This window comes from Myodes glareolus, chromosome 1, assembly GCF_982192425.1.
Source record: "Myodes glareolus chromosome 1, mMyoGla1.1, whole genome shotgun sequence".
Taxonomy (NCBI): domain Eukaryota; kingdom Metazoa; phylum Chordata; class Mammalia; order Rodentia; family Cricetidae; genus Myodes; species Myodes glareolus.
In genome coordinates this window covers 134,378,206-134,388,514 of record NC_142026.1, presented here as the reverse complement: position 1 = coordinate 134,388,514, position 10,309 = coordinate 134,378,206, and the positions used below count along the sequence as shown (strand labels likewise).

The window sequence follows — 10,309 nt, the reverse complement described above, 5'->3', positions numbered from 1 at the left end:
GGTGGGCCAATCTCAGCAAAACTTTGCAGAACTTTAGGGGCTACCTGGAGGAGTTGCTATGGCTATTAGAGTTTTGCTGACTAATCCCAGAAGTAATACTGCAAAAGTCTGTGGCTAGAAAAAGACCAGGAGCTGGACATTCTGTCCCCTACACTGCGTGTGCTTAACTACTGTGTAGCATGGCCTGGCCCACAGTTCTGTTCAATACTGTGAATAGAGATCCTCCTGTCTTCACAATAGCTTGAGCCCTTCAAAGGGTTGTAGTATACTCACGGATTAATTCCATCTATTGTTAATATGAACTTCCGTTTAGTCAGACCTGAGATGTGGGAACCTTTTTATTTACACGTTCTTCATTGGATTCACCTAGTTTTTGGTTAAAAAATAAAAAAGGGGGGGGGGAAAGAGACCAAAAAACAAAACTCAGCCAGATGGTAGTGGTGCATGCCTTTAATGCCAGCACTCGGGAAACAGAGGCGGGTGGATATTTGAGTTTGAGGTCAGCCTGGTCTATAGAGCGAGTTCCAAGACAGCCAGGGCTACATAGAAAATCCCTACTTGAAAATAAAGAAAAAAAAAAAAGAAAATCAAAACCATCACACACATCAGTATGGAGTGTGCTACTCCACACCTAAAACTAAAAAGCAAAATTGTTCTTCTCTAAGTCATGAGGCATTTCTGGAGAACACAGGGATGGTACTCCACCAAAGCATATCTCATTAAAAACACCCTCACTGTGGGCTTTGTTCTGTTTGTGTATTTGCTGTGTTGTTTACCGCTCTGGCATCTCTCTTCACATTCGTTGGAATACCTGTGGTGCTGCTGACCCTTGCAGCGAGTCTGCAGAGACACCTGGCAGTCTTGCAGTTGCCAGTTGTATATATCTAGCCAGTCCTAGCTACAGAGCCTGGCTCTTGTTCAGGCTTCACTTCTGCTCCTTAGCCTATGCTTTTCAGGAAAATCCAAGACATCCTCTGCTTGATTTAGGTTGAGTGTGGTCCATCTAAAGATCACATTCGCGCGCACACACACACACACACACACACACACACACACACACACTGTAATTGAGTCAGAAACAGACATGTGACTCCATTTTGACCAGTGAAATGCCAGGAAAGGTCTCTTAAATTTGTGTGAGTGCGTGCCCGCATATCCAGGATGCTGGATCTCCAGGAGGTGGAGTTCAGGCAGTTGTGAACTGCCCCATGTGGATGCTGGGAGCAGAAGTTGGGTCCTCTGGAAAAGCAGCAGCAAGTGCTCTTAACTGTTGAGTCCTCTCCCCAGCCCTCAGGAAGGGGGGGAACTACCAAATCTCTCTGTGGGAATAGTCCCATAAGAAACAGCACGAATAGCTTCCCACGGTTACACCACTGGCAGCTGGCTTATCTACAGGAAGCTGTAGCTGAGAGCTTCATCATAATTCTTACAGACATTGTGCAGTGTCAAACACTGCAGCAAACACAAAGGCTCCCCACATTTTCATCTCCCTGCCAAAGCTAAATGGCTGGGTGGCAAGTGTGCGGTCTCCAGGAATGCAGAAGATGCCATGAGCATCACGGTAGCCATGTGCCATTGATTGGGGACTCAGAAGCTACGAGACCAGCAGAAAGACTCACTCACAACTGTAAAAAGCTCTGGCATTTTTTACTTGTGTGCTTCTTGACCACCAGGTCAGTGCTTCAGTGGCTCAGGCCCATCCTGATTTGCTCACCATCCCCCCGTCACTACACCCCTTCGGGTTTTAATTCTTCCTTTTCTCTCCTGCCCCCGCAGGTCAAGTTGGAAGACAGTTAAATTTAAGACTATGAATGAAAGCTAAATAAGAATTGCTTAAAAACCAATAAAATGCATAGATTTCTCTAAGTGTTGGTTAACTGGCATACATAAAACAAAGAAGATTACTTAAAATCAGGATTTAATAGAACGACATAATACACAATCATATATATATATATATATATATACCTCTCCAGGGACCGGAGAGGTGGCTGGGTGGCTAAGAATGATACTGGAGGCTGGAGAGATGGCTCAGCAGTTAAGAATACTGGTTGTTCTTCCAGAGGATCTGGGTCTAATTTCCAACACCCAAAAGTTGGCTCATACCCATTTGTAACTTCAGCTCCAAGCAATCTAACATTTTCTTCTGGCTTCTACTGGTGCCAGGCTTGCACAAACATACATGTAGGCAAAATATCCATACACATAAAAAGAATTTTTTAAAAAAAAAAATGTGGGTACTGGTGCTCGCTTCGGCAGCACATACACTAAAATTGAAATGTTACAGAGAAAATTAGCATGCCCCTGTGCAAGGATGAAATGCAAATTCATGAAGCATTCCATATTTTTATTGGTATATAAAATAAAAAACATTGTTTTAATTTTTTTTAAATTAAAAAATGTCTTCTGTTCTGGCCAAGGACTGGAGCCCAGCCCCCTGTAACTCCAGCCCTGGGGAGATCAGATGCTTCTGGTCTCCTTGGTTACCTGCACACACACACACACACACACACACACACACACACACACACACACATGCACGCATGCACATATGCACACACGCACACTTAGAAATAAATTTTAAACATAGAAGAGTCCATAACAAAGTTAAAGCATTCAACTTGTGGAAGGAAAAACATGGCAATGTTAACCACCTTTAGGATTTCTCAGAAAAACAAGGTCGAGTAAGAAAACACAATAGAATGTATGTTCCCACGATCTACAAGAGGTCAAAGACGTTGTTGAAACGACATAAAAATGATCAGTGCCACATGAGTCAGTAAAGGAAATGAAAAGAATCCAAGCGAAGATGTGCTGCTGGGAAGCAGTTCAGATAGGCTGGTCCTCGGGGAGCACACGATCTCTGCACAGATCACACAGGCTGGTCCTCGGGGAGCACACGATCTCTGCACAGATCACACAGGCTGGTCCTCGGGGAGCACACGATCTCTGCACAGATCACACAGGCTGATTCCCAGGGAGCACACGATCTCTGCAGAGATCACACCGACTGACCCACAGGGAGAACATGATCTCTGCAGTTACAGTTGAAGGAAGGAACCAAGTGAGGTATCATGGATGTGACCACAGGAAGCAGCCAACTCACCTGGCCTTGGAGGACAAAAAGAAGAAACTGCCCTTCTTAATTAACAGCTGGGATGAGAACCTTGCAGTGAACCTCTCTGCATATGGGAAGCAGCTCCCTTGGTTGAAAGCCCAGCAGTCAGAAGATGCCAGATGATAGGAGCTGAGGATGGCTGAGGCAGTGTGACCAGAGTGATTTTGAGAACTTTGAAGAAAACTGCATACTGCTATTGGATGAAGAAAACATTCCTCAGGGTGTGGAAATACAACATCCCAACAGTTCAACAGGTTCTGTTGTAAGTTCCTAGGACATCGTCCACCATTATGGAGTCATCGTTCCTCAGATTTAGGCAGTCTCGTTTGAATACGATACTACCTTACAACTAAACCCTAAAATCATCTCTGGCAGTATTTGTTCCAAGAAATGAAGAGAAAAGAAGAAATGTGTTACAGACGTGCTTTACGCTTGTGTCCACACATGCTATGAACATGTGAGGCGTACTCAATAGTCTTCCTTCTTAGACCAGTCATGAGCCTGTTCTGTGGTTGACACTTGTAACTTCCTCCACTGGCGTTCTGTGGAATCTGCCCTCAGTGTGTCCTCAGCTTTTTGAGTTTCTCCACGCAGCGACTTCTCCCTCAGCTCCTCTGGGATCTAGATCCTCAATGACCCTGCATCTCTCCTTCTCGCAATGGTTTTCCTTTCACGTTCATAAGATAGGAAGTAAGGAGGGACAGCCCAGAGACTCCCCCGGGTTTCAGGCGGGCATCTTTTGCTCTCAATGTGTGGCAATAGCTCAATTTCTTCTTGTGACCGATCACATGACCTGCCCCATGCAGGAGGCAATCCGCTTCTGCTATGGATATGAGTGATCCCACAGGGCGAACTCCCCCTCTCCCAGTCAATGGGGACACCACTGGAGTCCCTCGTGAGACATCGCTCCCTTCAAAGCAAGGTTTCATAAAGGAATTTGGGTTCAAGACAAGAGGAAACAGACGTTCTTCAAGGTGCTGTTAGGGCCAACACTCAGATTTCCGACCCAGTAAGACTAGCCACACCGTGACTAGTGGCCCCATCGCCTGAGGAACAGCATTGGCCTCTCTGAGCATCTTGGGTGTAGAGGAGACATCCAGGTTGCACTATGCTCTACCCATGGCCATAAAAGGGTCTTTCCAGAAGAGCAATGTTGTACTTTCCAGGAGCATGTGAAAACTGTCATCCTGGTATTGTGAACTGGGTTGGGGTGGGGCAGTTGAAGCTGCAGTGCAGCACCCTGAGTCAAGTCTGCCTGATTTCGTAATCATCTGTGTGGGGGCAAGGAGACTGTGACACCAGGGAGGGCAAGCGCTGTACCACTGCATATACTGTGCAGAGCCCTCTCCGGAGCCGGGCTGTGCTCCACCTTCCCCCTACCCTGGCCCATCACACTCCTCCTCCTTGACTCCATGTTTTAAAGAACATATACAGATGGTGGCTGCAAAACAAGGACATAGTTTTTTTGTGTGGTTCCTGGCACTCCTGCCATTATTTTATGATCGCATTTCACCGCTTATGTGTTCATATTCTGCTTTTGCAAAGATGAAAACAAAGACTAAAAAAAGCAGCTTAAAAGGGACTTGGCGGGGGGGGGGGCATGAGCCTATATCCCTGAAGAGAAAACATTAGTCATCCCTTGATTTTCACTTTTCTTTCAATGAATCAAAACGCCATGGCATCTTACTGGGCAGAAGTGTCCTTTGCCCTGCTTGCTGCTGAGCTTGTAGAAAAGGAGGAAATCACACACCTGCCTTGTAGTCTGCATAGCTCCCCAAAATAAACAATGCAGGTGTTCCCAGTAACACACTAACACCAGCAAATACGGAATACCCCAGGCTGCAGTCCGTGAAGACATCCAAAGGCACAATGGGATGGTGTCCGAGGTTACTGAAGGGGTGGGGACATTCTGAGCATTGAAAACATTATTTAAATCTCAGAACGCAGGAGGGGGCTTTCAGTGGCACCAGAGTTTTGAACAAAAACACTGTGCCTGCCCTTTTGCTCTTGACAGACCACGTGCAAGACGCCAGCACTGGCTTCTCTGAGCATCCTGGGTAGAGAGATGGCATCCAGGTCCTGCAGTCAAGGAGGAGGAGTGTGGGGTGGCACGGGGGGAAAGGAGGAGATGTGTTATTTGTGCAGGGTATGCGGCACCAGGCATGTCAGCCATAGAGAAAAAATATGTGCCTGAAAGAACACTGCCCTTCCAGCAGTCTCTGGGCCCTTGGTGTACTCCAACCAACCCTCACAAAGATAAAATTTTGGAAGGGGGAATTGGCTTTCTATTTCCTTTCAAGTAACCATCTGCGATAGCATGGTATGGGTGCCCTTTTAGGAACTAAATTGCCACAATGGCACGGGCTTCAGGGAAACACGTGGAGATCTCATCTGCACGTAAGTGATGAGCTGCCTTGAATCTCAGCAGTCTAAATAATCCAACTTACCCTGGTCCTGGCGTGAGAGGGGAGAATGGAATGCAGTCATATTTCTTATTTATTGTTCCAGGAGAAAATTGTTGTTATAAATACATAGACTTAGGGCTGGCAGGTCAGCCTGCCCTAAAACGTAAGTGGACTTTTTCTAGGCTGCGATGGAATCCCTTTAGTTAGTCCTTAGGAGAAGTGTTAGAATAACCCGCCCCACCCTGCCTTCTCCCTCAGCTCCCACAGCTCCCAAACCTACCAGAGTCCTCCCGGGCCTGTATTTGCTGCTTGGTACCGTGGCCAAATGCTTCGGGATGACCGAGATGTTTTGAAAACACGCTGAGGCTCAATGGGATTTATGATCCCTTGGTTTGCACTCCCTGCCTATTCCATTCCTCTTGCTCAGCCCAGATCTAGTCAGACAGATAAGGCGGTCCTCCCCTCCTAAATCCAGGGATGATGGAGGCCATCCCCTACTCTGGCTCGCGCATCTCCACCCCTAGTCAAAGCTACAGTTGTTTTCAGGTCAGAGTTCTCAAGCTGAGTTGAAACAAGGCAAAAGCTCCCTGCTGCTGGGCGGGAGGACTCCCGTACCTTGGGAACTCGCCCTGCAGAGTAGGGATTCTGTTATGGCAACTGGTAGTGGTCGCAGGTTCACAGGGAAACTTCAAGTTTGTCCTGTCACTAAGGAATGTTTCAAACCTTTGTACTCTCTAGTCCTCATTCTTCTTCCAAAGCTCCAGATGAATCCTCTTGCCTCTAAACTATGGTTATTAAGTACCTCTGCGGGCCTTAATATTAAGTTATTAAGTGCATATGCTCCTCTTTTGATCTACTGAATTACGGTTTTTATTTAGAGCCACAACAAAGCCAGCGAGTTCCTCAGTAAAAGGAGGTGCCCTTTCATTAACTTTTGATGCTTTCAGACTGAAAATAACGGAGAAAATAACAACCCTTGTTTATTATTGTTGCTTTCATAATAAAAACACTTGACCTCACCAGGATAGGGTCAGGGGTGGGTGATGTTCTCTTTCAACTCTGCAACGGATGCTCTGTCACTGAAGCTATGTCAGGTCTCAGCCAGCGTCCTCCTCCACCTGGAACTGGGAGCCTGGTGAAAACTGGGTCATCTGTGGCCGTGTGTAAGTCAAAGCCACTGTCACCAGGTGCCTCACACTCGCAGAAGCTGCTACTTCCTGCTGTCTGAAAACTGAATAGACCACGTGTCAGGTGGCAGAATGGAGGAAATAAAAAAGATGTAGGGGTCAAGCTCCTAAATTGGAACTTGTCAGGCATTGCTGTGAAACAGTCTTTGTATACCACAAATACATATTGCTCTCATTGTTAATAAAAAGATGATTGTCCAATGGCTAGGCATGATTTTGGGGGCAGAGAGAATGCTGGAAAGAAGAAGGACAGAGTCAGAGGAGTCACCAGAAGTCACAGAGGAAGCAAGACATGCTGGACGACAGCTAAAGCCACAAGTTTCATGGTAATACATAGATTAATAGAAATGGGTTCATTTAAGTTGTAAGAGCTAGTCAATAATAAGCCTAAGTTATTGGCTGAGCATTTGTAATTAATATTAAGTCTTCGAGTGGTTTGGGAGTGGCTCCCAGGACAGAAAAAACTCCACCTACAGGACATCTTACAAGGTTACTGGCTCAACTTGGAATTCTACTGCTGTACCCAAACTGAAAACGCCAGCAGTCAAGCAAGACTAGACCTGACATTCTTGTTCTATGTGATGTGGAAGGAAAAGAATATAGAATGAAGTCTTGTCCTTTGCAGTAAATGGTTAGAGTTGGGGGTTACGACACTGAGATATAGTAAATCTGAATGCAATTCACTGCCAGTTCCGGAACCCAGACAATTAACAGTTTGATATCACTGCGAAGGGTTTCGTGTATGAATGGAAGGTAAAACTTTCCCTTTAGGCTCACTTGTGACCATGTAGCCAATGAGTGACTCTGTCACTTGGAGAGATGGGTACAGGAATGAAAGCTTCTCCCATCATGGTCTCTGAGGAGATACAGCGTCATCTCAGAGCCCCATTAAGAACAAACATGAAATGGGGTGTCCCTTTATTTCCTTGTCATGCTCCTAAACTCCTCCTGGGATTTCAGGGTCCCTTTCTGAGTACATGTGTGTGGGACAATGATCTACACATATCTTCCTAATGGTGCTTGGCACTGGGCACCCACATCCACTGAATCAAAAGAAAGAAAAAACCCAAAGCTTTGTGTTTCGTTTTTCTTCCACGTGGAACCTGGCGATGACGTCACTATGGTTCAGGTTTATCTCCACTACTCCTTGTCTTCTTGCCGTGCCTCATAACCCACTCTCTTCTCCACTCTAGCAAGCTCGATCTTCAGCCCTAGGGAACCAGAACCTTCAGCCCACAGCCGGCCCCCTGCTGGACCCCAGCCTGGAACATGGGAACAAATAAAATATTGTGTATTGAGTTGAATCTTCCTGATCTTCCTCACCTATTTCTCGGAAGCCTTCTACTGCACACCATCCAACCTCACCTGTGCCCTTAGCTAGTAGTCCCAAGCCATTCAGTGAGGAGCCTCATGGGAGCAGGTCTCCCTTGCAGCTACCAGGTCAGACACTAGTCAGTATTTGTAAAGATGCTGCTTCCCCAAACAGATACTAGGAACTAGAGATGCCTCCAGAGAGAGCTCTTATTTATGAAAACTTTTCAGTATATTTCATCAGCCCTGTCACTTCTGGTCCAGACAGCCATCCCCACCACTCAGTTCCAATGCCCTCATGAAGATTTAGGAATTACTAACAATCACAAAGACTCACACAGACAAGCAACCTGGCCCGCTCTTTTTCCATTTTCCCTGGGCAAATTTTTTGTTTTCCTACCTGTAAAAAGGTGACTGTAGGGGACTGGCAAGATTGTTCAGTGGTTAACACACTCCCTGTTCATGCGGAAGGTCCAGGTTTGGTTCCCAACACCCACCTGGTGGTTCACAGCTGTCTGTCAGTTCTGGGGCAACTGGCACCCTCTTCTGATCTCTGAGGGCTCCTGCACAAACATGGTACACATCTGTGCATTCAGACACATGCATATACACACAAAGTAAAAACAAATATTTTAAATTAACTTTATCTGACACATGAAATGTTGGGGGCACTAATGGAGTGGCTATCACACATTGTCAAGGACTGAGAAATGAGATGGTTTCAGAGAAGAGAGCTGGACCAAAACTTCTAGCCCTCAGCAGGCCTGCAAAGTCACTAGCTGTGAACTGATTTTGTTCAGGAGTTGGGGGGGGGGGGGCAGTGGGGGCGGGGCAGTGATCAAGATCAGCAATAGGATTATTGATAGAACTCCCAACAAAGTTTCTGATCTCGGAGGAAAACCTAGGAAATTTTCTCATCTCCCCATGATTGCTTCAAATTGTTCTGGCAAAGCACTTAATGGCAAAGAATGGGGAAGGTATCACTCTACATGGCAGAGCAGATACACACACCTACAAAGTAGGGGCAGCAGGAGGGTGGACTTTGTAGCCCTTGAACATGTCCAAAGTGGGGTTGAAACGTCTGGGATCTCATCTAGGAGCCCAGGGTCATGGAGCTGGCTCCTGAGGACTCTGCAGCCACAGATCCAGAGCTGGAAGGAGATGTGGATGGTTTTAGGTCCCCTCACTTGCTACATTGTGTTTTGTCCTTAAAGTAGGTGGCTGTGATCCTAAAACAACCTCATAGAATCAGCCCATGGTGGAGGTAAGAGCTAAAATAAATTACCTGTGACACATCCTCCCGGCAGAAAGGACTCAGAACAAGTCTATATACTGTGATGCGAATAGCCACGGTCCCTCGGCACTGTGCCCCACACTGCTGTGAGCACGTGAGACACAAGTCACCCACTTCCTCACTGGCACAGATGCCCTGGCATTGCACGAGGTATGTCTTTCAAAGCAGGTGGCACTGACGTATCTTTTCTTTCCAGAAATGCTTCCTTTGGGTTGCAACTGCTGGTTTCTCCTATTACTGTGGGGAGTCCCACTAGGGGATGGAGAGATCTCCCGGAAAATCCCTTCACATTGGCAAAGCATGGCCATGCCCAGATGGTTATAACAGAACCATCTAGGAGCCTTCTTGGTTCACCCGGGATCTGTTTCTGATGGCTGGCCAGGATGAGCAGCATGGGCTTCCCTTCATGCCCCATCCCAGGCTTATACTGAGGAGCAACTGAAAGCCAAGCTATAAAGCCCTGATCAGGGAAACCGACCTACAGGGAGGCGCCAGCAGTGGCAGAAAGAGAACAGCCCAGGGACTGAGGAGTCTCCTGTGGACTCCTGACAGTGAGTGCATCTTTCACTAAGTAGTTGTTCTTTTCTAAAGCTCTGTCCCCCTCCCCAGCCCTCCAAAAAGTATAGCATAGCTACAAGGACCCAAATGCACACCGTGATGTCACCTTGGGAGGGCTTGGATGTCAGCCTCAGCAAGTTCTACTTTATCCTGAAGCTACTATGACATATTCACCCCTGAGGCCATGTTGTCAGCTAATGAGAAGCTGATGCAATGAAAGTCAGCAAGGGCAATAAAGAAGAGCCAAAGATCAACAGTTACTCGGAGACTTAGGGAATACGGGAGGTGGGAATAGCTCAGTCCGTCCGTCGGACCAGACTGTCCACTGTCCGTGCTTATAGTGAAAGCATGGGGACCTAGAGTCTATCTGTAGAGACCACATTTTAAAAGCGAGATGTAAAACCCCTCGCCTTTAATCTAGCACTCACGCCTTTAT

At 46.7% G+C, this 10,309-nt stretch overlaps 1 non-coding gene across 1 annotated transcript; it reads left to right on the top strand.

The window, feature by feature from the left end:
• The first annotated feature begins 2,243 nt into the window (after window positions 1-2,243).
• Window positions 2,244-2,349, top strand: LOC125392428 (U6 spliceosomal RNA). Its single transcript, XR_007229511.1, has one exon. It is a non-coding gene; the product is annotated as a U6 spliceosomal RNA (small nuclear RNA).
• Window positions 2,350-10,309: the final 7,960 nt, after the last annotated feature.